General features: G+C 48.4%; 46 non-coding genes across 46 annotated transcripts; all 46 read right to left on the bottom strand.

Moving 5' to 3' along the window:
• Positions 1–264: 264 nt before the first annotated feature.
• Positions 265–383, bottom strand: LOC133853199 (5S ribosomal RNA). The gene has a single exon (XR_009896310.1). It is a non-coding gene; the product is annotated as a 5S ribosomal RNA (ribosomal RNA).
• A 359-nt stretch (positions 384–742) lies between these two features.
• Positions 743–861, bottom strand: LOC133853198 (5S ribosomal RNA). Its single transcript, XR_009896309.1, has one exon. It is a non-coding gene; the product is annotated as a 5S ribosomal RNA (ribosomal RNA).
• A 359-nt stretch (positions 862–1,220) lies between these two features.
• LOC133853196 (5S ribosomal RNA) lies at positions 1,221–1,339 on the bottom strand. Its single transcript, XR_009896307.1, has one exon. It is a non-coding gene; the product is annotated as a 5S ribosomal RNA (ribosomal RNA).
• Positions 1,340–1,699: 360 nt separating this feature from the next.
• On the bottom strand, positions 1,700–1,818 carry LOC133853195 (5S ribosomal RNA). Its single transcript, XR_009896306.1, has one exon. It is a non-coding gene; the product is annotated as a 5S ribosomal RNA (ribosomal RNA).
• Positions 1,819–2,177: 359 nt separating this feature from the next.
• On the bottom strand, positions 2,178–2,296 carry LOC133853194 (5S ribosomal RNA). The gene has a single exon (XR_009896305.1). It is a non-coding gene; the product is annotated as a 5S ribosomal RNA (ribosomal RNA).
• A 359-nt stretch (positions 2,297–2,655) lies between these two features.
• LOC133853193 (5S ribosomal RNA) lies at positions 2,656–2,774 on the bottom strand. Its single transcript, XR_009896304.1, has one exon. It is a non-coding gene; the product is annotated as a 5S ribosomal RNA (ribosomal RNA).
• Positions 2,775–3,133: 359 nt separating this feature from the next.
• On the bottom strand, positions 3,134–3,252 carry LOC133853331 (5S ribosomal RNA). The gene has a single exon (XR_009896436.1). It is a non-coding gene; the product is annotated as a 5S ribosomal RNA (ribosomal RNA).
• A 359-nt stretch (positions 3,253–3,611) lies between these two features.
• LOC133853430 (5S ribosomal RNA) lies at positions 3,612–3,730 on the bottom strand. The gene has a single exon (XR_009896531.1). It is a non-coding gene; the product is annotated as a 5S ribosomal RNA (ribosomal RNA).
• Positions 3,731–4,089: 359 nt separating this feature from the next.
• Positions 4,090–4,208, bottom strand: LOC133853192 (5S ribosomal RNA). Its single transcript, XR_009896303.1, has one exon. It is a non-coding gene; the product is annotated as a 5S ribosomal RNA (ribosomal RNA).
• A 359-nt stretch (positions 4,209–4,567) lies between these two features.
• LOC133853190 (5S ribosomal RNA) lies at positions 4,568–4,686 on the bottom strand. Its single transcript, XR_009896301.1, has one exon. It is a non-coding gene; the product is annotated as a 5S ribosomal RNA (ribosomal RNA).
• Positions 4,687–5,045: 359 nt separating this feature from the next.
• LOC133853189 (5S ribosomal RNA) lies at positions 5,046–5,164 on the bottom strand. Its single transcript, XR_009896300.1, has one exon. It is a non-coding gene; the product is annotated as a 5S ribosomal RNA (ribosomal RNA).
• A 359-nt stretch (positions 5,165–5,523) lies between these two features.
• LOC133853428 (5S ribosomal RNA) lies at positions 5,524–5,642 on the bottom strand. The gene has a single exon (XR_009896529.1). It is a non-coding gene; the product is annotated as a 5S ribosomal RNA (ribosomal RNA).
• A 359-nt stretch (positions 5,643–6,001) lies between these two features.
• On the bottom strand, positions 6,002–6,120 carry LOC133853188 (5S ribosomal RNA). Its single transcript, XR_009896299.1, has one exon. It is a non-coding gene; the product is annotated as a 5S ribosomal RNA (ribosomal RNA).
• Positions 6,121–6,479: 359 nt separating this feature from the next.
• On the bottom strand, positions 6,480–6,598 carry LOC133852795 (5S ribosomal RNA). Its single transcript, XR_009895981.1, has one exon. It is a non-coding gene; the product is annotated as a 5S ribosomal RNA (ribosomal RNA).
• Positions 6,599–6,957: 359 nt separating this feature from the next.
• LOC133853187 (5S ribosomal RNA) lies at positions 6,958–7,076 on the bottom strand. Its single transcript, XR_009896298.1, has one exon. It is a non-coding gene; the product is annotated as a 5S ribosomal RNA (ribosomal RNA).
• Positions 7,077–7,435: 359 nt separating this feature from the next.
• LOC133853427 (5S ribosomal RNA) lies at positions 7,436–7,554 on the bottom strand. Its single transcript, XR_009896528.1, has one exon. It is a non-coding gene; the product is annotated as a 5S ribosomal RNA (ribosomal RNA).
• Positions 7,555–7,913: 359 nt separating this feature from the next.
• Positions 7,914–8,032, bottom strand: LOC133853186 (5S ribosomal RNA). Its single transcript, XR_009896297.1, has one exon. It is a non-coding gene; the product is annotated as a 5S ribosomal RNA (ribosomal RNA).
• Positions 8,033–8,391: 359 nt separating this feature from the next.
• Positions 8,392–8,510, bottom strand: LOC133852910 (5S ribosomal RNA). The gene has a single exon (XR_009896091.1). It is a non-coding gene; the product is annotated as a 5S ribosomal RNA (ribosomal RNA).
• A 359-nt stretch (positions 8,511–8,869) lies between these two features.
• LOC133853184 (5S ribosomal RNA) lies at positions 8,870–8,988 on the bottom strand. The gene has a single exon (XR_009896295.1). It is a non-coding gene; the product is annotated as a 5S ribosomal RNA (ribosomal RNA).
• A 359-nt stretch (positions 8,989–9,347) lies between these two features.
• On the bottom strand, positions 9,348–9,466 carry LOC133853360 (5S ribosomal RNA). The gene has a single exon (XR_009896464.1). It is a non-coding gene; the product is annotated as a 5S ribosomal RNA (ribosomal RNA).
• A 359-nt stretch (positions 9,467–9,825) lies between these two features.
• LOC133853358 (5S ribosomal RNA) lies at positions 9,826–9,944 on the bottom strand. Its single transcript, XR_009896462.1, has one exon. It is a non-coding gene; the product is annotated as a 5S ribosomal RNA (ribosomal RNA).
• A 359-nt stretch (positions 9,945–10,303) lies between these two features.
• Positions 10,304–10,422, bottom strand: LOC133853183 (5S ribosomal RNA). Its single transcript, XR_009896294.1, has one exon. It is a non-coding gene; the product is annotated as a 5S ribosomal RNA (ribosomal RNA).
• A 359-nt stretch (positions 10,423–10,781) lies between these two features.
• Positions 10,782–10,900, bottom strand: LOC133853455 (5S ribosomal RNA). The gene has a single exon (XR_009896556.1). It is a non-coding gene; the product is annotated as a 5S ribosomal RNA (ribosomal RNA).
• Positions 10,901–11,259: 359 nt separating this feature from the next.
• On the bottom strand, positions 11,260–11,378 carry LOC133853357 (5S ribosomal RNA). The gene has a single exon (XR_009896461.1). It is a non-coding gene; the product is annotated as a 5S ribosomal RNA (ribosomal RNA).
• A 359-nt stretch (positions 11,379–11,737) lies between these two features.
• LOC133853356 (5S ribosomal RNA) lies at positions 11,738–11,856 on the bottom strand. Its single transcript, XR_009896460.1, has one exon. It is a non-coding gene; the product is annotated as a 5S ribosomal RNA (ribosomal RNA).
• Positions 11,857–12,215: 359 nt separating this feature from the next.
• On the bottom strand, positions 12,216–12,334 carry LOC133853182 (5S ribosomal RNA). The gene has a single exon (XR_009896293.1). It is a non-coding gene; the product is annotated as a 5S ribosomal RNA (ribosomal RNA).
• A 359-nt stretch (positions 12,335–12,693) lies between these two features.
• LOC133853181 (5S ribosomal RNA) lies at positions 12,694–12,812 on the bottom strand. Its single transcript, XR_009896292.1, has one exon. It is a non-coding gene; the product is annotated as a 5S ribosomal RNA (ribosomal RNA).
• Positions 12,813–13,171: 359 nt separating this feature from the next.
• On the bottom strand, positions 13,172–13,290 carry LOC133853180 (5S ribosomal RNA). Its single transcript, XR_009896291.1, has one exon. It is a non-coding gene; the product is annotated as a 5S ribosomal RNA (ribosomal RNA).
• Positions 13,291–13,649: 359 nt separating this feature from the next.
• Positions 13,650–13,768, bottom strand: LOC133853355 (5S ribosomal RNA). Its single transcript, XR_009896459.1, has one exon. It is a non-coding gene; the product is annotated as a 5S ribosomal RNA (ribosomal RNA).
• Positions 13,769–14,127: 359 nt separating this feature from the next.
• Positions 14,128–14,246, bottom strand: LOC133853354 (5S ribosomal RNA). The gene has a single exon (XR_009896458.1). It is a non-coding gene; the product is annotated as a 5S ribosomal RNA (ribosomal RNA).
• Positions 14,247–14,605: 359 nt separating this feature from the next.
• On the bottom strand, positions 14,606–14,724 carry LOC133853179 (5S ribosomal RNA). Its single transcript, XR_009896290.1, has one exon. It is a non-coding gene; the product is annotated as a 5S ribosomal RNA (ribosomal RNA).
• A 359-nt stretch (positions 14,725–15,083) lies between these two features.
• On the bottom strand, positions 15,084–15,202 carry LOC133853177 (5S ribosomal RNA). The gene has a single exon (XR_009896289.1). It is a non-coding gene; the product is annotated as a 5S ribosomal RNA (ribosomal RNA).
• A 359-nt stretch (positions 15,203–15,561) lies between these two features.
• LOC133852839 (5S ribosomal RNA) lies at positions 15,562–15,680 on the bottom strand. The gene has a single exon (XR_009896023.1). It is a non-coding gene; the product is annotated as a 5S ribosomal RNA (ribosomal RNA).
• Positions 15,681–16,039: 359 nt separating this feature from the next.
• On the bottom strand, positions 16,040–16,158 carry LOC133853353 (5S ribosomal RNA). Its single transcript, XR_009896457.1, has one exon. It is a non-coding gene; the product is annotated as a 5S ribosomal RNA (ribosomal RNA).
• A 359-nt stretch (positions 16,159–16,517) lies between these two features.
• LOC133853352 (5S ribosomal RNA) lies at positions 16,518–16,636 on the bottom strand. Its single transcript, XR_009896456.1, has one exon. It is a non-coding gene; the product is annotated as a 5S ribosomal RNA (ribosomal RNA).
• Positions 16,637–16,995: 359 nt separating this feature from the next.
• Positions 16,996–17,114, bottom strand: LOC133853176 (5S ribosomal RNA). The gene has a single exon (XR_009896288.1). It is a non-coding gene; the product is annotated as a 5S ribosomal RNA (ribosomal RNA).
• Positions 17,115–17,473: 359 nt separating this feature from the next.
• Positions 17,474–17,592, bottom strand: LOC133853175 (5S ribosomal RNA). Its single transcript, XR_009896287.1, has one exon. It is a non-coding gene; the product is annotated as a 5S ribosomal RNA (ribosomal RNA).
• Positions 17,593–17,951: 359 nt separating this feature from the next.
• LOC133853174 (5S ribosomal RNA) lies at positions 17,952–18,070 on the bottom strand. Its single transcript, XR_009896286.1, has one exon. It is a non-coding gene; the product is annotated as a 5S ribosomal RNA (ribosomal RNA).
• Positions 18,071–18,429: 359 nt separating this feature from the next.
• LOC133853172 (5S ribosomal RNA) lies at positions 18,430–18,548 on the bottom strand. The gene has a single exon (XR_009896284.1). It is a non-coding gene; the product is annotated as a 5S ribosomal RNA (ribosomal RNA).
• A 359-nt stretch (positions 18,549–18,907) lies between these two features.
• LOC133853324 (5S ribosomal RNA) lies at positions 18,908–19,026 on the bottom strand. Its single transcript, XR_009896429.1, has one exon. It is a non-coding gene; the product is annotated as a 5S ribosomal RNA (ribosomal RNA).
• A 359-nt stretch (positions 19,027–19,385) lies between these two features.
• Positions 19,386–19,504, bottom strand: LOC133853524 (5S ribosomal RNA). The gene has a single exon (XR_009896626.1). It is a non-coding gene; the product is annotated as a 5S ribosomal RNA (ribosomal RNA).
• A 359-nt stretch (positions 19,505–19,863) lies between these two features.
• Positions 19,864–19,982, bottom strand: LOC133853171 (5S ribosomal RNA). The gene has a single exon (XR_009896283.1). It is a non-coding gene; the product is annotated as a 5S ribosomal RNA (ribosomal RNA).
• A 359-nt stretch (positions 19,983–20,341) lies between these two features.
• Positions 20,342–20,460, bottom strand: LOC133853170 (5S ribosomal RNA). The gene has a single exon (XR_009896282.1). It is a non-coding gene; the product is annotated as a 5S ribosomal RNA (ribosomal RNA).
• Positions 20,461–20,819: 359 nt separating this feature from the next.
• Positions 20,820–20,938, bottom strand: LOC133853472 (5S ribosomal RNA). Its single transcript, XR_009896573.1, has one exon. It is a non-coding gene; the product is annotated as a 5S ribosomal RNA (ribosomal RNA).
• Positions 20,939–21,297: 359 nt separating this feature from the next.
• Positions 21,298–21,416, bottom strand: LOC133853351 (5S ribosomal RNA). Its single transcript, XR_009896455.1, has one exon. It is a non-coding gene; the product is annotated as a 5S ribosomal RNA (ribosomal RNA).
• Positions 21,417–21,775: 359 nt separating this feature from the next.
• On the bottom strand, positions 21,776–21,894 carry LOC133853516 (5S ribosomal RNA). The gene has a single exon (XR_009896617.1). It is a non-coding gene; the product is annotated as a 5S ribosomal RNA (ribosomal RNA).
• Between the last annotated feature and the right edge of the window lie 67 nt (positions 21,895–21,961).

The following is a 21,961-nucleotide window of genomic DNA, read 5'->3' as shown; positions in this document are numbered from 1 at the left end:
CACCCAATAAATAAAACGCACAATACAACGATTAAATGCAATAGAATGAGCCGAAAACTCCTTAAAAACGCTTTCAGTGTAGAGTACGCATGGAAACGGCGTGCCTGGAGGTCAAAACGATGGATTTTGAGCCCGAAAATGTGCTCACCCAGCTCCGCTAGGTGGCCATCGCGTGCGCGCCGGAAAGAGCCTTCCCCTCACCGGCGCAAAAAATAAAATAATAATAAATAACGGCAAAAAAAATAATTGAAAAAAGTAAAACGAGGGGTGCAACACGAGGACTTCCCAGGAGGTCACCCATCCTAGTACTACTCTCGCCCAAGCACGCTTAACTGCGGAGTTCTGATGGGATCCGGTGCATTAGTGCTGGTATGATCGCACCCGTTAGTAGAGTCACGCAAAAAACTTATAACCCTCACTCGTCTAACTGAACTGGCCCGCACAGTGATGGGATCCGGTGCTCAGACGTGTCCACGTGCCACCCAATAAATAAAACACACAATACAACGATTAAATGCAATAGAATGGGCCGAAAACTCCTTAAAAACGCTTTCAGTGTAGAGTACGCATGGAAACGGCGTGCCTGGACGTCAAAACGATGGATTTTGAGCCCGAAAATGTGCTCACCCAGCTCCGCTAGGTGGCCATCGCGTGCGCGCCGGAAAGAGCCTTCCCCTCACCGGCGCAAAAAATAAAATAATAATAAATAACGGCAAAAAAATAATTGAAAAAAGTAAAACGAGGGGTGCAACACGAGGACTTCCCAGGAGGTCACCCATCCTAGTACTACTCTCGCCCAAGCACGCTTAACTGCGGAGTTCTGATGGGATCCGGTGCATTAGTGCTGGTATGATCGCACCCGTTAGTAGAGTCACGCAAAAAACTTATAACCCTCACTCGTCTAACTGAACTGGCCCGCACAGTGATGGGATCCGGTGCTCAGACGTGTCCACGTGCCACCCAATAAATAAAACACACAATACAACGATTAAATGCAATAGAATGAGCCGAAAACTCCTTAAAAACGCTTTCAGTGTAGAGTACGCATGGAAACGGCGTGCCTGGAGGTCAAAACGATGGATTTTGAGCCCGAAAATGTGCTCACCCAGCTCCGCTAGGTGGCCATCGCGTGCGCGCCGGAAAGAGCCTTCCCCTCACCGGCGCAAAAAATAAAATAATAATAAATAACGGCAAAAAAATAATTGAAAAAAGTAAAACGAGGGGTGCAACACGAGGACTTCCCAGGAGGTCACCCATCCTAGTACTACTCTCGCCCAAGCACGCTTAACTGCGGAGTTCTGATGGGATCCGGTGCATTAGTGCTGGTATGATCGCACCCGTTAGTAGAGTCACGCAAAAAACTTATAACCCTCACTCGTCTAACTGAACTGGCCCGCACAGTGATGGGATCCGGTGCTCAGACGTGTCCACGTGCCACCCAATAAATAAAACACACAATACAACGATTAAATGCAATAGAATGAGCCGAAAACTCCTTAAAAACGCTTTCAGTGTAGAGTACGCATGGAAACGGCGTGCCTGGAGGTCAAAACGATGGATTTTGAGCCCGAAAATGTGCTCACCCAGCTCCGCTAGGTGGCCATCGCGTGCGCGCCGGAAAGAGCCTTCCCCTCACCGGCGCAAAAAATAAAATAATAATAAATAACGGAAAAAAAAATAATTGAAAAAAGTAAAACGAGGGGTGCAACACGAGGACTTCCCAGGAGGTCACCCATCCTAGTACTACTCTCGCCCAAGCACGCTTAACTGCGGAGTTCTGATGGGATCCGGTGCATTAGTGCTGGTATGATCGCACCCGTTAGTAGAGTCACGCAAAAAACTTATAACCCTCACTCGTCTAACTGAACTGGCCCGCACAGTGATGGGATCCGGTGCTCAGACGTGTCCACGTGCCACCCAATAAATAAAACACACAATACAACGATTAAATGCAATAGAATGGGCCGAAAACTCCTTAAAAACGCTTTCAGTGTAGAGTACGCATGGAAACGGCGTGCCTGGACGTCAAAACGATGGATTTTGAGCCCGAAAATGTGCTCACCCAGCTCCGCTAGGTGGCCATCGCGTGCGCGCCGGAAAGAGCCTTCCCCTCACCGGCGCAAAAAATAAAATAATAATAAATAACGGCAAAAAAATAATTGAAAAAAGTAAAACGAGGGGTGCAACACGAGGACTTCCCAGGAGGTCACCCATCCTAGTACTACTCTCGCCCAAGCACGCTTAACTGCGGAGTTCTGATGGGATCCGGTGCATTAGTGCTGGTATGATCGCACCCGTTAGTAGAGTCACGCAAAAAACTTATAACCCTCACTCGTCTAACTGAACTGGCCCGCACAGTGATGGGATCCGGTGCTCAGACGTGTCCACGTGCCACCCAATAAATAAAACACACAATACAACGATTAAATGCAATAGAATGAGCCGAAAACTCCTTAAAAACGCTTTCAGTGTAGAGTACGCATGGAAACGGCGTGCCTGGAGGTCAAAACGATGGATTTTGAGCCCGAAAATGTGCTCACCCAGCTCCGCTAGGTGGCCATCGCGTGCGCGCCGGAATGAGCCTTCCCCTCACCGGCGCAAAAAATAAAATAATAATAAATAACGGCAAAAAAATAATTGAAAAAAGTAAAACGAGGGGTGCAACACGAGGACTTCCCAGGAGGTCACCCATCCTAGTACTACTCTCGCCCAAGCACGCTTAACTGCGGAGTTCTGATGGGATCCGGTGCATTAGTGCTGGTATGATCGCACCCGTTAGTAGAGTCACGCAAAAAACTTATAACCCTCACTCGTCTAACTGAACTGGCCCGCACAGTGATGGGATCCGGTGCTCAGACGTGTCCACGTGCCACCCAATAAATAAAACACACAATACAACGATTAAATGCAATAGAATGAGCCGAAAACTCCTTAAAAACGCTTTCAGTGTAGAGTACGCATGGAAACGGCGTGCCTGGAGGTCAAAACGATGGATTTTGAGCCCGAAAATGTGCTCACCCAGCTCCGCTAGGTGGCCATCGCGTGCGCGCCGGAAAGAGCCTTCCCCTCACCGGCGCAAAAAATAAAATAATAATAAATAACGGCAAAAAAATAATTGAAAAAAGTAAAACGAGGGGTGCAACACGAGGACTTCCCAAGAGGTCACCCATCCTAGTACTACTCTCGCCCAAGCACGCTTAACTGCGGAGTTCTGATGGGATCCGGTGCATTAGTGCTGGTATGATCGCACCCGTTAGTAGAGTCACGCAAAAAACTTATAACCCTCACTCGTCTAACTGAACTGGCCCGCACAGTGATGGGATCCGGTGCTCAGACGTGTCCACGTGCCACCCAATAAATAAAACACACAATACAACGATTAAATGCAATAGAATGAGCCGAAAACTCCTTAAAAACGCTTTCAGTGTAGAGTACGCATGGAAACGGCGTGCCTGGAGGTCAAAACGATGGATTTTGAGCCCGAAAATGTGCTCACCCAGCTCCGCTAGGTGGCCATCGCGTGCGCGCCGGAAAGAGCCTTCCCCTCACCGGCGCAAAAAATAAAATAATAATAAATAACGGCAAAAAAATAATTGAAAAAAGTAAAACGAGGGGTGCAACACGAGGACTTCCCAGGAGGTCACCCATCCTAGTACTACTCTCGCCCAAGCACGCTTGACTGCGGAGTTCTGATGGGATCCGGTGCATTAGTGCTGGTATGATCGCACCCGTTAGTAGAGTCACGCAAAAAACTTATAACCCTCACTCGTCTAACTGAACTGGCCCGCACAGTGATGGGATCCGGTGCTCAGACGTGTCCACGTGCCACCCAATAAATAAAACACACAATACAACGATTAAATGCAATAGAATGAGCCGAAAACTCCTTAAAAACGCTTTCAGTGTAGAGTACGCATGGAAACGGCGTGCCTGGAGGTCAAAACGATGGATTTTGATCCCGAAAATGTGCTCACCCAGCTCCGCTAGGTGGCCATCGCGTGCGCGCCGGAATGAGCCTTCCCCTCACCGGCGCAAAAAATAAAATAATAATAAATAACGGCAAAAAAATAATTGAAAAAAGTAAAACGAGGGGTGCAACACGAGGACTTCCCAGGAGGTCACCCATCCTAGTACTACTCTCGCCCAAGCACGCTTAACTGCGGAGTTCTGATGGGATCCGGTGCATTAGTGCTGGTATGATCGCACCCGTTAGTAGAGTCACGCGAAAAACTTATAACCCTCACTCGTCTAACTGAACTGGCCCGCACAGTGATGGGATCCGGTGCTCAGACGTGTCCACGTGCCACCCAATAAATAAAACACACAATACAACGATTAAATGCAATAGAATGAGCCGAAAACTCCTTAAAAACGCTTTCAGTGTAGAGTACGCATGGAAACGGCGTGCCTGGAGGTCAAAACGATGGATTTTGAGCCCGAAAATGTGCTCACCCAGCTCCGCTAGGTGGCCATCGCGTGCGCGCCGGAAAGAGCCTTCCCCTCACCGGCGCAAAAAATAAAATAATAATAAATAACGGCAAAAAAATAATTGAAAAAAGTAAAACGAGGGGTGCAACACGAGGACTTCCCAGGAGGTCACCCATCCTAGTACTACTCTCGCCCAAGCACGCTTAACTGCGGAGTTCTGATGGGATCCGGTGCATTAGTGCTGGTATGATCGCACCCGTTAGTAGAGTCACGCGAAAAACTTATAACCCTCACTCGTCTAACTGAACTGGCCCGCACAGTGATGGGATCCGGTGCTCAGACGTGTCCACGTGCCACCCAATAAATAAAACACACAATACAACGATTAAATGCAATAGAATGAGCCGAAAACTCCTTAAAAACGCTTTCAGTGTAGAGTACGCATGGAAACGGCGTGCCTGGAGGTCAAAACGATGGATTTTGAGCCCGAAAATGTGCTCACCCAGCTCCGCTAGGTGGCCATCGCGTGCGCGCCGGAAAGAGCCTTCCCCTCACCGGCGCAAAAAATAAAATAATAATAAATAACGGCAAAAAAATAATTGAAAAAAGTAAAACGAGGGGTGCAACACGAGGACTTCCCAGGAGGTCACCCATCCTAGTACTACTCTCGCCCAAGCACGCTTAACTGCGGAGTTCTGATGGGATCCGGTGCATTAGTGCTGGTATGATCGCACCCGTTAGTAGAGTCACGCAAAAAACTTATAACCCTCACTCGTCTAACTGAACTGGCCCGCACAGTGATGGGATCCGGTGCTCAGACGTGTCCACGTGCCACCCAATAAATAAAACACACAATACAACGATTAAATGCAATAGAATGAGCCGAAAACTCCTTAAAAACGCTTTCAGTGTAGAGTACGCATGGAAACGGCGTGCCTGGAGGTCAAAACGATGGATTTTGAGCCCGAAAATGTGCTCACCCAGCTCCGCTAGGTGGCCATCGCGTGCGCGCCGGAAAGAGCCTTCCCCTCACCGGCGCAAAAAATAAAATAATAATAAATAACGGCAAAAAAATAATTGAAAAAAGTAAAACGAGGGGTGCAACACGAGGACTTCCCAGGAGGTCACCCATCCTAGTACTACTCTCGCCCAAGCACGCTTGACTGCGGAGTTCTGATGGGATCCGGTGCATTAGTGCTGGTATGATCGCACCCGTTAGTAGAGTCACGCAAAAAACTTATAACCCTCACTCGTCTAACTGAACTGGCCCGCACAGTGATGGGATCCGGTGCTCAGACGTGTCCACGTGCCACCCAATAAATAAAACACACAATACAACGATTAAATGCAATAGAATGCGCCGAAAACTCCTTAAAAACGCTTTCAGTGTAGAGTACGCATGGAAACGGCGTGCCTGGAGGTCAAAACGATGGATTTTGAGCCCGAAAATGTGCTCACCCAGCTCCGCTAGGTGGCCATCGCGTGCGCGCCGGAAAGAGCCTTCCCCTCACCGGCGCAAAAAATAAAATAATAATAAATAACGGCAAAAAAATAATTGAAAAAAGTAAAACGAGGGGTGCAACACGAGGACTTCCCAGGAGGTCACCCATCCTAGTACTACTCTCGCCCAAGCACGCTTAACTGCGGAGTTCTGATGGGATCCGGTGCATTAGTGCTGGTATGATCGCACCCGTTAGTAGAGTCACGCAAAAAACTTATAACCCTCACTCGTCTAACTGAACTGGCCCGCACAGTGATGGGATCCGGTGCTCAGACGTGTCCACGTGCCACCCAATAAATAAAACACACAATACAACGATTAAATGCAATAGAATGAGCCGAAAACTCCTTAAAAACGCTTTCAGTGTAGAGTACGCATGGAAACGGCGTGCCTGGAGGTCAAAACGATGGATTTTGAGCCCGAAAATGTGCTCACCCAGCTCCGCTAGGTGGCCATCGCGTGCGCGCCGGAAAGAGCCTTCCCCTCACCGGCGCAAAAAATAAAATAATAATAAATAACGGCAAAAAAATAATTGAAAAAAGTAAAACGAGGGGTGCAACACGAGGACTTCCCATTAGGTCACCCATCCTAGTACTACTCTCGCCCAAGCACGCTTGACTGCGGAGTTCTGATGGGATCCGGTGCATTAGTGCTGGTATGATCGCACCCGTTAGTAGAGTCACGCAAAAAACTTATAACCCTCACTCGTCTAACTGAACTGGCCCGCACAGTGATGGGATCCGGTGCTCAGACGTGTCCACGTGCCACCCAATAAATAAAACACACAATACAACGATTAAATGCAATAGAATGCGCCGAAAACTCCTTAAAAACGCTTTCAGTGTAGAGTACGCATGGAAACGGCGTGCCTGGAGGTCAAAACGATGGATTTTGAGCCCGAAAATGTGCTCACCCAGCTCCGCTAGGTGGCCATCGCGTGCGCGCCGGAAAGAGCCTTCCCCTCACCGGCGCAAAAAATAAAATAATAATAAATAACGGCAAAAAAATAATTGAAAAAAGTAAAACGAGGGGTGCAACACGAGGACTTCCCAGGAGGTCACCCATCCTAGTACTACTCTCGCCCAAGCACGCTTAACTGCGGAGTTCTGATGGGATCCGGTGCATTAGTGCTGGTATGATCGCACCCGTTAGTAGAGTCACGCAAAAAACTTATAACCCTCACTCGTCTAACTGAACTGGCCCGCACAGTGATGGGATCCGGTGCTCAGACGTGTCCACGTGCCACCCAATAAATAAAACACACAATACAACGATTAAATGCAATAGAATGAGCCGAAAACTCCTTAAAAACGCTTTCAGTGTAGAGTACGCATGGAAACGGCGTGCCTGGAGGTCAAAACGATGGATTTTGAGCCCGAAAATGTGCTCACCCAGCTCCGCTAGGTGGCCATCGCGTGCGCGCCGGAAAGAGCCTTCCCCTCACCGGCGCAAAAAATAAAATAATAATAAATAACGGCAAAAAAATAATTGAAAAAAGTAAAACGAGGGGTGCAACACGAGGACTTCCCAGGAGGTCACCCATCCTAGTACTACTCTCGCCCAAGCACGCTTGACTGCGGAGTTCTGATGGGATCCGGTGCATTAGTGCTGGTATGATCGCACCCGTTAGTAGAGTCACGCAAAAAACTTATAACCCTCACTCGTCTAACTGAACTGGCCCGCACAGTGATGGGATCCGGTGCTCAGACGTGTCCACGTGCCACCCAATAAATAAAACACACAATACAACGATTAAATGCAATAGAATGCGCCGAAAACTCCTTAAAAACGCTTTCAGTGTAGAGTACGCATGGAAACGGCGTGCCTGGAGGTCAAAACGATGGATTTTGAGCCCGAAAATGTGCTCACCCAGCTCCGCTAGGTGGCCATCGCGTGCGCGCCGGAAAGAGCCTTCCCCTCACCGGCGCAAAAAATAAAATAATAATAAATAACGGCAAAAAAATAATTGAAAAAAGTAAAACGAGGGGTGCAACACGAGGACTTCCCAGGAGGTCACCCATCCTAGTACTACTCTCGCCCAAGCACGCTTAACTGCGGAGTTCTGATGGGATCCGGTGCATTAGTGCTGGTATGATCGCACCCGTTAGTAGAGTCACGCAAAAAACTTATAACCCTCACTCGTCTAACTGAACTGGCCCGCACAGTTATGGGATCCGGTGCTCAGACGTGTCCACGTGCCACCCAATAAATAAAACACACAATACAACGATTAAATGCAATAGAATGAGCCGAAAACTCCTTAAAAACGCTTTCAGTGTAGAGTACGCATGGAAACGGCGTGCCTGGAGGTCAAAACGATGGATTTTGAGCCCGAAAATGTGCTCACCCAGCTCCGCTAGGTGGCCATCGCGTGCGCGCCGGAATGAGCCTTCCCCTCACCGGCGCAAAAAATAAAATAATAATAAATAACGGCAAAAAAATAATTGAAAAAAGTAAAACGAGGGGTGCAACACGAGGACTTCCCAGGAGGTCACCCATCCTAGTATTACTCTCGCCCAAGCACGCTTAACCGCGGAGTTCTGATGGGATCTGGTGCATTAGTGCTGGTATGATCGCACCCGTTAGTAGAGTCACGCGAAAAACTTATAACCCTCACTCGTCTAACTGAACTGGCCCGCACAGTTATGGGATCCGGTGCTCAGACGTGTCCACGTGCCACCCAATAAATAAAACACACAATACAACGATTAAATGCAATAGAATGAGCCGAAAACTCCTTAAAAACGCTTTCAGTGTAGAGTACGCATGGAAACGGCGTGCCTGGAGGTCAAAACGATGGATTTTGAGCCCGAAAATGTGCTCACCCAGCTCCGCTAGGTGGCCATCGCGTGCGCGCCGGAATGAGCCTTCCTCTCACCGGCGCAAAAAATAAAATAATAATAAATAACGGCAAAAAAATAATTGAAAAAAGTAAAACGAGGGGTGCAACACGAGGACTTCCCAGGAGGTCACCCATCCTAGTACTACTCTCGCCCAAGCACGCTTAACTGCGGAGTTCTGATGGGATCCGGTGCATTAGTGCTGGTATGATCGCACCCGTTAGTAGAGTCACGCGAAAAACTTATAACCCTCACTCGTCTAACTGAACTGGCCCGCACAGTGATGGGATCCGGTGCTCAGACGTGTCCACGTGCCACCCAATAAATAAAACACACAATACAACGATTAAATGCAATAGAATGAGCCGGAAACTCCTTAAAAACGCTTTCAGTGTAGAGTACGCATGGAAACGGCGTGCCTGGAGGTCAAAACGATGGATTTTGAGCCCGAAAATGTGCTCACCCAGCTCCGCTAGGTGGCCATCGCGTGCGCGCCGGAAAGAGCCTTCCCCTCACCGGCGCAAAAAATAAAATAATAATAAATAACGGCAAAAAAATAATTGAAAAAAGTAAAACGAGGGGTGCAACACGAGGACTTCCCAGGAGGTCACCCATCCTAGTACTACTCTCGCCCAAGCACGCTTAGCTGCGGAGTTCTGATGGGATCCGGTGCATTAGTGCTGGTATGATCGCACCCGTTAGTAGAGTCACGCAAAAAACTTATAACCCTCACTCGTCTAACTGAACTGGCCCGCACAGTGATGGGATCCGGTGCTCAGACGTGTCCACGTGCCACCCAACAAATAAAACACACAATACAACGATTAAATGCAATAGAATGAGCCGGAAACTCCTTAAAAACGCTTTCAGTGTAGAGTACGCATGGAAACGGCGTGCCTGGAGGTCAAAACGATGGATTTTGAGCCCGAAAATGTGCTCACCCAGCTCCGCTAGGTGGCCATCGCGTGCGCGCCGGAAAGAGCCTTCCCCTCTCCGGCGCAAAAAATAAAATAATAATAAATAACGGCAAAAAAATAATTGAAAAAAGTAAAACGAGGGGTGCAACACGAGGACTTCCCAGGAGGTCACCCATCCTAGTACTACTCTCGCCCAAGCACGCTTAGCTGCGGAGTTCTGATGGGATCCGGTGCATTAGTGCTGGTATGATCGCACCCGTTAGTAGAGTCACGCAAAAAACTTATAACCCTCACTCGTCTAACTGAACTGGCCCGCACAGTGATGGGATCCGGTGCTCAGACGTGTCCACGTGCCACCCAATAAATAAAACACACAATACAACGATTAAATGCAATAGAATGAGCCGGAAACTCCTTAAAAACGCTTTCAGTGTAGAGTACGCATGGAAACGGCGTGCCTGGAGGTCAAAACGATGGATTTTGAGCCCGAAAATGTGCTCACCCAGCTCCGCTAGGTGGCCATCGCGTGCGCGCCGGAAAGAGCCTTCCCCTCACCGGCGCAAAAAATAAAATAATAATAAATAACGGCAAAAAAATAATTGAAAAAAGTAAAACGAGGGGTGCAACACGAGGACTTCCCAGGAGGTCACCCATCCTAGTACTACTCTCGCCCAAGCACGCTTAACTGCGGAGTTCTGATGGGATCCGGTGCATTAGTGCTGGTATGATCGCACCCGTTAGTAGAGTCACGCAAAAAACTTATAACCCTCACTCGTCTAACTGAACTGGCCCGCACAGTGATGGGATCCGGTGCTCAGACGTGTCCACGTGCCACCCAATAAATAAAACACACAATACAACGATTAAATGCAATAGAATGAGCCGAAAACTCCTTAAAAACGCTTTCAGTGTAGAGTACGCATGGAAACGGCGTGCCTGGAGGTCAAAACGATGGATTTTGAGCCCGAAAATGTGCTCACCCAGCTCCGCTAGGTGGCCATCGCGTGCGCGCCGGAAAGAGCCTTCCCCTCACCGGCGCAAAAAATAAAATAATAATAAATAACGGCAAAAAAATAATTGAAAAAAGTAAAACGAGGGGTGCAACACGAGGACTTCCCAGGAGGTCACCCATCCTAGTACTACTCTCGCCCAAGCACGCTTAACTGCAGAGTTCTGATGGGATCCGGTGCATTAGTGCTGGTATGATCGCACCCGTTAGTAGAGTCACGCAAAAAACTTATAACCCTCACTCGTCTAACTGAACTGGCCCGCACAGTGATGGGATCCGGTGCTCAGACGTGTCCACGTGCCACCCAATAAATAAAACACACAATACAACGATTAAATGCAATAGAATGAGCCGGAAACTCCTTAAAAACGCTTTCAGTGTAGAGTACGCATGGAAACGGCGTGCCTGGAGGTCAAAACGATGGATTTTGAGCCCGAAAATGTGCTCACCCAGCTCCGCTAGGTGGCCATCGCGTGCGCGCCGGAAAGAGCCTTCCCCTCACCGGCGCAAAAAATAAAATAATAATAAATAACGGCAAAAAAATAATTGAAAAAAGTAAAACGAGGGGTGCAACACGAGGACTTCCCAGGAGGTCACCCATCCTAGTACTACTCTCGCCCAAGCACGCTTAGCTGCGGAGTTCTGATGGGATCCGGTGCATTAGTGCTGGTATGATCGCACCCGTTAGTAGAGTCACGCAAAAAACTTATAACCCTCACTCGTCTAACTGAACTGGCCCGCACAGTGATGGGATCCGGTGCTCAGACGTGTCCACGTGCCACCCAATAAATAAAACACACAATACAACGATTAAATGCAATAGAATGAGCCGGAAACTCCTTAAAAACGCTTTCAGTGTAGAGTACGCATGGAAACGGCGTGCCTGGAGGTCAAAACGATGGATTTTGAGCCCGAAAATGTGCTCACCCAGCTCCGCTAGGTGGCCATCGCGTGCGCGCCGGAAAGAGCCTTCCCCTCACCGGCGCAAAAAATAAAATAATAATAAATAACGGCAAAAAAATAATTGAAAAAAGTAAAACGAGGGGTGCAACACGAGGACTTCCCAGGAGGTCACCCATCCTAGTACTACTCTCGCCCAAGCACGCTTAGCTGCGGAGTTCTGATGGGATCCGGTGCATTAGTGCTGGTATGATCGCACCCGTTAGTAGAGTCACGCAAAAAACTTATAACCCTCACTCGTCTAACTGAACTGGCCCGCACAGTGATGGGATCCGGTGCTCAGACGTGTCCACGTGCCACCCAATAAATAAAACACACAATACAACGATTAAATGCAGTAGAATGAGCCGAAAACTCCTTAAAAACGCTTTCAGTGTAGAGTACGCATGGAAACGGCGTGCCTGGAGGTCAAAACGATGGATTTTGAGCCCGAAAATGTGCTCACCCAGCTCCGCTAGGTGGCCATCGCGTGCGCGCCGGAATGAGCCTTCCCCTCACCGGCGCAAAAAATAAAATAATAATAAATAACGGCAAAAAAATAATTGAAAAAAGTAAAACGAGGGGTGCAACACGAGGACTTCCCAGGAGGTCACCCATCCTAGTACTACTCTCGCCCAAGCACGCTTAACTGCGGAGTTCTGATGGGATCCGGTGCATTAGTGCTGGTATGATCGCACCCGTTAGTAGAGTCACGCAAAAAACTTATAACCCTCACTCGTCTAACTGAACTGGCCCGCACAGTGATGGGATCCGGTGCTCAGACGTGTCCACGTGCCACCCAATAAATAAAACACACAATACAACGATTAAATGCAATAGAATGAGCCGGAAACTCCTTAAAAACGCTTTCAGTGTAGAGTACGCATGGAAACGGCGTGCCTGGAGGTCAAAACGATGGATTTTGAGCCCGAAAATGTGCTCACCCAGCTCCGCTAGGTGGCCATCGCGTGCGCGCCGGAATGAGCCTTCCCCTCACCGGCGCAAAAAATAAAATAATAATAAATAACGGCAAAAAAATAATTGAAAAAAGTAAAACGAGGGGTGCAACACGAGGACTTCCCAGGAGGTCACCCATCCTAGTACTACTCTCGCCCAAGCACGCTTAACTGCGGAGTTCTGATGGGATCCGGTGCATTAGTGCTGGTATGATCGCACCCGTTAGTAGAGTCACGCAAAAAACTTATAACCCTCACTCGTCTAACTGAACTGGCCCGCACAGTGATGGGATCCGGTGCTCAGACGTGTCCACGTGCCACCCAATAAATAAAACACACAATACAACGATTAAATGCAATAGAATGAGCCGAAAACTCCTTAAAAACGCTTTCAGTGTAGAGTACGCAAGGAAACGGCGTGCCTGGAGGTCAAAACGATGGATTTTGATCCCGAAAATGTGCTCACCCAGCTCCGCTAGGTGGCCATCGCGTGCGCGCCGGAAAGAGCCTTCCCCTCACCGGCGCAAAAAATAAAATAATAATAAATAACGGCAAAAAAATAATTGAAAAAAGTAAAACGAGGGGTGCAACACGAGGACTTCCCAGGAGGTCACCCATCCTAGTACTACTCTCGCCCAAGCACGCTTAACTGCGGAGTTCTGATGGGATCCGGTGCATTAGTGCTGGTATGATCGCACCCGTTAGTAGAGTCACGCGAAAAACTTATAACCCTCACTCGTCTAACTGAACTGGCCCGCACAGTGATGGGATCCGGTGCTCAGACGTGTCCACGTGCCACCCAATAAATAAAACACACAATACAACGATTAAATGCAATAGAATGAGCCGGAAACTCCTTAAAAACGCTTTCAGTGTAGAGTACGCATGGAAACGGCGTGCCTGGAGGTCAAAACGATGGATTTTGAGCCCGAAAATGTGCTCACCCAGCTCCGCTAGGTGGCCATCGCGTGCGCGCCGGAATGAGCCTTCCTCTCACCGGCGCAAAAAATAAAATAATAATAAATAACGGCAAAAAAATAATTGAAAAAAGTAAAACGAGGGGTGCAACACGAGGACTTCCCAGGAGGTCACCCATCCTAGTACTACTCTCGCCCAAGCACGCTTAGCTGCGGAGTTCTGATGGGATCCGGTGCATTAGTGCTGGTATGATCGCACCCGTTAGTAGAGTCACGCAAAAAACTTATAACCCTCACTCGTCTAACTGAACTGGCCCGCACAGTGATGGGATCCGGTGCTCAGACGTGTCCACGTGCCACCCAATAAATAAAACACACAATACAACGATTAAATGCAATAGAATGAGCCGGAAACTCCTTAAAAACGCTTTCAGTGTAGAGTACGCATGGAAACGGCGTGCCTGGAGGTCAAAACGATGGATTTTGAGCCCGAAAATGTGCTCATCCAGCTCCGCTAGGTGGCCATCGCGTGCGCGCCGGAAAGAGCCTTCCCCTCACCGGCGCAAAAAATAAAATAATAATAAATAACGGCAAAAAAATAATTGAAAAAAGTAAAACGAGGGGTGCAACACGAGGACTTCCCAGGAGGTCACCCATCCTAGTACTACTCTCGCCCAAGCACGCTTAGCTGCGGAGTTCTGATGGGATCCGGTGCATTAGTGCTGGTATGATCGCACCCGTTAGTAGAGTCACGCAAAAAACTTATAACCCTCACTCGTCTAACTGAACTGGCCCGCACAGTGATGGGATCCGGTGCTCAGACGTGTCCACGTGCCACCCAATAAATAAAACACACAATACAACGATTAAATGCAATAGAATGAGCCGAAAACTCCTTAAAAACGCTTTCAGTGTAGAGTACGCATGGAAACGGCGTGCCTGGAGGTCAAAACGATGGATTTTGAGCCCGAAAATGTGCTCACCCAGCTCCGCTAGGTGGCCATCGCGTGCGCGCCGGAATGAGCCTTCCCCTCACCGGCGCAAAAAATAAAATAATAATAAATAACGGCAAAAAAATAATTGAAAAAAGTAAAACGAGGGGTGCAACACGAGGACTTCCCAGGAGGTCACCCATCCTAGTACTACTCTCGCCCAAGCACGCTTAACTGCGGAGTTCTGATGGGATCCGGTGCATTAGTGCTGGTATGATCGCACCCGTTAGTAGAGTCACGCAAAAAACTTATAACCCTCACTCGTCTAACTGAACTGGCCCGCACAGTGATGGGATCCGGTGCTCAGACGTGTCCACGTGCCACCCAATAAATAAAACACACAATACAACGATTAAATGCAATAGAATGAGCCGAAAACTCCTTAAAAACGCTTTCAGTGTAGAGTACGCATGGAAACGGCGTGCCTGGAGGTCAAAACGATGGATTTTGAGCCCGAAAATGTGCTCACCCAGCTCCGCTAGGTGGCCATCGCGTGCGCGCCGGAAAGAGCCTTCCCCTCACCGGCGCAAAAAATAAAATAATAATAAATAACGGCAAAAAAATAATTGAAAAAAGTAAAACGAGGGGTGCAACACGAGGACTTCCCAGGAGGTCACCCATCCTAGTACTACTCTCGCCCAAGCACGCTTAACTGCGGAGTTCTGATGGGATCCGGTGCATTAGTGCTGGTATGATCGCACCCGTTAGTAGAGTCACGCAAAAAACTTATAACCCTCACTCGTCTAACTGAACTGGCCCGCACAGTGATGGGATCCGGTGCTCAGACGTGTCCACGTGCCACCCAATAAATAAAACACACAATACAACGATTAAATGCAATAGAATGAGCCGAAAACTCCTTAAAAACGCTTTCAGTGTAGAGTACGCATGGAAACGGCGTGCCTGGAGGTCAAAACGATGGATTTTGAGCCCGAAAATGTGCTCACCCAGCTCCGCTAGGTGGCCATCGCGTGCGCGCCGGAATGAGCCTTCCCCTCACCGGCGCAAAAAATAAAATAATAATAAATAACGGCAAAAAAATAATTGAAAAAAGTAAAACGAGGGGTGCAACACGAGGACTTCCCAGGAGGTCACCCATCCTAGTACTACTCTCGCCCAAGCACGCTTAACCGCGGAGTTCTGATGGGATCTGGTGCATTAGTGCTGGTATGATCGCACCCGTTAGTAGAGTCACGCAAAAAACTTATAACCCTCACTCGTCTAACTGAACTGGCCCGCACAGTGATGGGATCCGGTGCTCAGACGTGTCCACGTGCCACCCAATAAATAAAACACACAATACAACGATTAAATGCAATAGAATGAGCCGAAAACTCCTTAAAAACGCTTTCAGTGTAGAGTACGCATGGAAACGGCGTGCCTGGAGGTCAAAACGATGGATTTTGAGCCCGAAAATGTGCTCACCCAGCTCCGCTAGGTGGCCATCGCGTGCGCGCCGGAATGAGCCTTCCTCTCACCGGCGCAAAAAATAAAATAATAATAAATAACGGCAAAAAAATAATTGAAAAAAGTAAAACGAGGGGTGCAACACGAGGACTTCCCAGGAGGTCACCCATCCTAGTACTACTCTCGCCCAAGCACGCTTAGCTGCGGAGTTCTGATGGGATCCGGTGCATTAGTGCTGGTATGATCGCACCCGTTAGTAGAGTCACGCAAAAAACTTATAACCCTCACTCGTCTAACTGAACTGGCCCGCACAGTGATGGGATCCGGTGCTCAGACGTGTCCACGTGCCACCCAATAAATAAAACACACAATACAACGATTAAATGCAATAGAATGAGCCGGAAACTCCTTAAAAACGCTTTCAGTGTAGAGTACGCATGGAAACGGCGTGCCTGGAGGTCAAAACGATGGATTTTGAGCCCGAAAATGTGCTCACCCAGCTCCGCTAGGTGGCCAACGCGTGCGCGCCGGAATGAGCCTTCCCCTCACCGGCGCAAAAAATAAAATAATAATAAATAACGGCAAAAAAATAATTGAAAAAAGTAAAACGAGGGGTGCAACACGAGGACTTCCCAGGAGGTCACCCATCCTAGTACTACTCTCGCCCAAGCACGCTTAGCTGCGGAGTTCTGATGGGATCCGGTGCATTAGTGCTGGTATGATCGCACCCGTTAGTAGAGTCACGCAAAAAACTTATAACCCTCACTCGTCTAACTGAACTGGCCCGCACAGTGATGGGATCCGGTGCTCAGACGTGTCCACGTGCCACCCAATAAATAAAACACACAATACAACGATTAAATGCAATAGAATGAGCCGAAAACTCCTTAAAAACGCTTTCAGTGTAGAGTACGCATGGAAACGGCGTGCCTGGAGGTCAAAACGATGGATTTTGAGCCCGAAAATGTGCTCACCCAGCTCCGCTAGGTGGCCATCGCGTGCGCGCCGGAATGAGCCTTCCCCTCACCGGCGCAAAAAATAAAATAATAATAAATAACGGCAAAAAAATAATTGAAAAAAGTAAAACGAGGGGTGCAACACGAGGACTTCCCAGGAGGTCACCCATCCTAGTACTACTCTCGCCCAAGCACGCTTAACTGCGGAGTTCTGATGGGATCCGGTGCATTAGTGCTGGTATGATCGCACCCGTTAGTAGAGTCACGCAAAAAACTTATAACCCTCACTCGTCTAACTGAACTGGCCCGCACAGTGATGGGATCCGGTGCTCAGACGTGTCCACGTGCCACCCAATAAATAAAACACACAATACAACGATTAAATGCAATAGAATGAGCCGAAAACTCCTTAAAAACGCTTTCAGTGTAGAGTACGCATGGAAACGGCGTGCCTGGAGGTCAAAACGATGGATTTTGAGCCCGAAAATGTGCTCACCCAGCTCCGCTAGGTGGCCATCGCGTGCGCGCCGGAAAGAGCCTTCCCCTCACCGGCGCAAAAAATAAAATAATAATAAATAACGGCAAAAAAATAATTGAAAAAAGTAAAACGAGGGGTGCAACACGAGGACTTCCCAGGAGGTCACCCATCCTAGTACTACTCTCGCCCAAGCACGCTTAACTGCGGAGTTCTGATGGGATCCGGTGCATTAGTGCTGGTATGATCGCACCCGTTAGTAGAGTCACGCAAAAAACTTATAACCCTCACTCGTCTAACTGAACTGGCCCGCACAGTGATGGGATCCGGTGCTCAGACGTGTCCACGTGCCACCCAATAAATAAAACACACAATACAACGATTAAATGCAATAGAATGAGCCGAAAACTCCTTAAAAACGCTTTCAGTGTAGAGTACGCATGGAAACGGCGTGCCTGGAGGTCAAAACGATGGATTTTGAGCCCGAAAATGTGCTCACCCAGCTCCGCTAGGTGGCCATCGCGTGCGCGCCGGAATGAGCCTTCCCCTCACCGGCGCAAAAAATAAAATAATAATAAATAACGGCAAAAAAATAATTGAAAAAAGTAAAACGAGGGGTGCAACACGAGGACTTCCCAGGAGGTCACCCATCCTAGTACTACTCTCGCCCAAGCACGCTTAACTGCGGAGTTCTGATGGGATCCGGTGCATTAGTGCTGGTATGATCGCACCCGTTAGTAGAGTCACGCAAAAAACTTATAACCCTCACTCGTCTAACTGAACTGGCCCGCACAGTGATGGGATCCGGTGCTCAGACGTGTCCACGTGCCACCCAATAAATAAAACACACAATACAACGATTAAATGCAATAGAATGAGCCGAAAACTCCTTAAAAACGCTTTCAGTGTAGAGTACGCATGGAAACGGCGTGCCTGGAGGTCAAAACGATGGATTTTGAGCCCGAAAATGTGCTCACCCAGCTCCGCTAGGTGGCCATCGCGTGCGCGCCGGAAAGAGCCTTCCCCTCACCGGCGCAAAAAATAAAATAATAATAAATAACGGCAAAAAAATAATTGAAAAAAGTAAAACGAGGGGTGCAACACGAGGACTTCCCAGGAGGTCACCCATCCTAGTACTACTCTCGCCCAAGCACGCTTAACTGCGGAGTTCTGATGGGATCCGGTGCATTAGTGCTGGTATGATCGCACCCGTTAGTAGAGTCACGCAAAAAACTTATAACCCTCACTCGTCTAACTGAACTGGCCCGCACAGTGATGGGATCCGGTGCTCAGACGTGTCCACGTGCCACCCAATAAATAAAACACACAATACAACGATTAAATGCAATAGAATGAGCCGAAAACTCCTTAAAAACGCTTTCAGTGTAGAGTACGCATGGAAACGGCGTGCCTGCAGGTCAAAACGATGGATTTTGAGCCCGAAAATGTGCTCACCCAGCTCCGCTAGGTGGCCATCGCGTGCGCGCCGGAAAGAGCCTTCCCCTCACCGGCGCAAAAAATAAAATAATAATAAATAACGGCAAAAAAATAATTGAAAAAAGTAAAACGAGGGGTGCAACACGAGGACTTCCCAGGAGGTCACCCATCCTGGTACTACTCTCGCCCAAGCACGCTTAACTGCGGAGTTCTGATGGGATCCGGTGCATTAGTGCTGGTATGATCGCACCCGTTAGTAGAGTCACGCAAAAAACTTATAACCCTCACTCGTCTAACTGAACTGGCCCGCACAGTGATGGGATCCGGTGCTCAGACGTGTCCACGTGCCACCCAATAAATAAAACACACAATACAACGATTAAATGCAATAGAATGAGCCGAAAACTCCTTAAAAACGCTTTCAGTGTAGAGTACGCATGGAAACGGCGTGCCTGGAGGTCAAAACGATGGATTTTGAGCTCGAAAATGTGCTCACCCAGCTCCGCTAGGTGGCCATCGCGTGCGCGCCGGAAAGAGCCTTCCCCTCACCGGCGCAAAAAATAAAATAATAATAAATAACGGCAAAAAAATAATTGAAAAAGGGAAAACGAGGGGTGCAACACGAGGACTTCCCAGGAGGTCACCCATCCTAGTACTACTCTCGCCCAAGCACGCTTAATTGCGGAGTTCTGATGGGATCCGGTGCATTAGTGCTGGTATGATCGCACCCGTTAGTAGAGTCACGAAAAAAACTTATAACCCTCACTCGTCTAACTGAACTGGCCCGCACAGTGATGGGATCCGGTGCTCAGACGTGTCCACGTGCCACCCAATAAATAAAACACACAATACAACGATTAAATGCAATAGAATGAGCCGAAAACTCCTTAAAAACGCTTTCAGTGTAGAGTACGCATGGAAACGGCGTGCCTGGAGGTCAAAACGATGGATTTTGAGCCCGAAAATGTGCTCACCCAGCTCCGCTAGGTGGCCATCGCGTGCGCGCCGGAAAGAGCCTTACCCTCACCGGCGCAAAAAATAAAATAATAATAAATAACGGCAAAAAAATAATTGAAAAAAGTAAAACGAGGGGTGCAACACGAGGACTTCCCAGGAGGTCACCCATCCTAGTACTACTCTCGCCCAAGCACGCTTAACTGCGGAGTTCTGATGGGATCCGGTGCATTAGTGCTGGTATGATCGCACCCGTTAGTAGAGTCACGCAAAAAACTTATAACCCTCACTCGTCTAACTGAACTGGCCCGCACAGTGATGGGATCCGGTGCTCAGACGTGTCCATGTGCCACCCAATAAATAAAACACACAATACAACGATTAAATGCAATAGAATGAGCCGAAAACTCCTTAAAAACGCTTTCAGTGTAGAGTACGCATGGAAACGGCGTGCCTGGAGGTCAAAACGATGGATTTTGAGCCCGAAAATGTGCTCACCCAGCTCCGCTAGGTGGCCATCGCGTGCGCGCCGGAAAGAGCCTTCCCCTCACCGGCGCAAAAAATAAAATAATAATAAATAACGGCAAAAAAATAATTGAAAAAGGTAAAACGAGGGGTGCAACACGAGGACTTCCCAGGAGGTCACCCATCCTAGTACTACTCTCGCCCAAGCACGCTTAACTGCGGAGTTCTGATGGGATCCGGTGCATTAGTGCTGGTATGATCGCACCCGTTAGTAGAGTCACGCAAAAAACTTATAACCCTCACTCGTCTAACTGAACTGGCCCGCACAGTGATGGGATCCGGTGCTCAGACGTGTCCACGTGCGACCCAATAAATAAAACACACAATACAACGATTAAATGCAATAGAATGAGCCGAAAACTCCTTAAAAACGCTTTCAGTGTAGAGTACGCATGGAAACGGCGTGCCTGGAGGTCAAAACGATGGATTTTGAGCCCGAAAATGTGCTCACCCAGCTCCGCTAGGTGGCCATCGCGTGCGCGCCGGAAAGAGCCTTCCCCTCACCGGCGCAAAAAATAAAATAATAATAAATAACGGCAAAAAAATAATTGAAAAACGTAAAACGAGGGGTGCAACACGAGGACTTCCCAGGAGGTCACCCATCCTAGTACTACTCTCACCCAAGCACGCTTAACTGCGGAGTTCTGATGGGATCCGGTGCATTAGTGCTGGTATGATCGCACCCGTTAGTAGAGTCACGCAAAAAACTTATAACCCTCACTCGTCTAACTGAACTGGCCCGCACAGTGATGGGATCCGGTGCTCAGACGTGTCCACGTGCCACCCAATAAATAAAACACACAATACAACGATTAAATGCAATAGAATGAGCCGAAAACTCCTTAAAAACGCTTTCAGTGTAGAGTACGCATGGAAACGGCGTGCCTGGAGGTCAAAACGATGGATTTTGAGCCCGAAAATGTGCTCACCCAGCTCCGCTAGGTGGCCATCGCGTGCGCGCCGGAAAGAGCCTTCCCCTCACCGGCGCAAAAAATAAAATAATAATAAATAACGGCAAAAAAATAATTGAAAAAAGTAAAACGAGGGGTGCAACACGAGGACTTCCCAGGAGGTCACCCATCCTAGTACTACTCTCGCCCAAGCACGCTTAGCTGCGGAGTTCTGATGGGATCCGGTGCATTAGTGCTGGTATGATCGCACCCGTTAGTAGAGTCACGCAAAAAACTTATAACCCTCACTCGTCTAACTGAACTGGCCCGCACAGTGATGGGATCCGGTGCTCAGACGTGTCCACGTGCCACCCAATAAATAAAACACACAATACAACGATTAAATGCAATAGAATGAGCCGAAAACTCCTTAAAAACGCTTTCAGTGTAGAGTACGCATGGAAACGGCGTGCCTGGAGGTCAAAATGATGGATTTTGAGCCCGAAAATGTGCTCACCCAGCTCCGCTAGGTGGCCATCGCGTGCGCGCCGGAAAGAGCCTTCCCCTCACCGGCGCAAAAAATAAAATAATAATAAATAACGGCAAAAAAATAATTGAAAAAGGTAAAACGAGGGGTGCAACACGAGGACTTCCCAGGAGGTCACCCATCCTAGTACTACTCTCGCCCAAGCACGCTTAACTGCGGAGTTCTGATGGGATCCTGTGCATTAGTGCTGGTATGATCGCACCCGTTAGTAGAGTCACGCAAAAAACTTATAACCCTCACTCGTCTAACTGAACTGGCCCGCACAGTGATG

Source organism: Alnus glutinosa, chromosome 12, assembly GCF_958979055.1.
Source record: "Alnus glutinosa chromosome 12, dhAlnGlut1.1, whole genome shotgun sequence".
NCBI lineage: Eukaryota > Viridiplantae > Streptophyta > Magnoliopsida > Fagales > Betulaceae > Alnus > Alnus glutinosa.
Note: the sequence above shows the minus strand (reverse complement) of the source record. Positions and strands in the feature narration are given on the sequence as shown.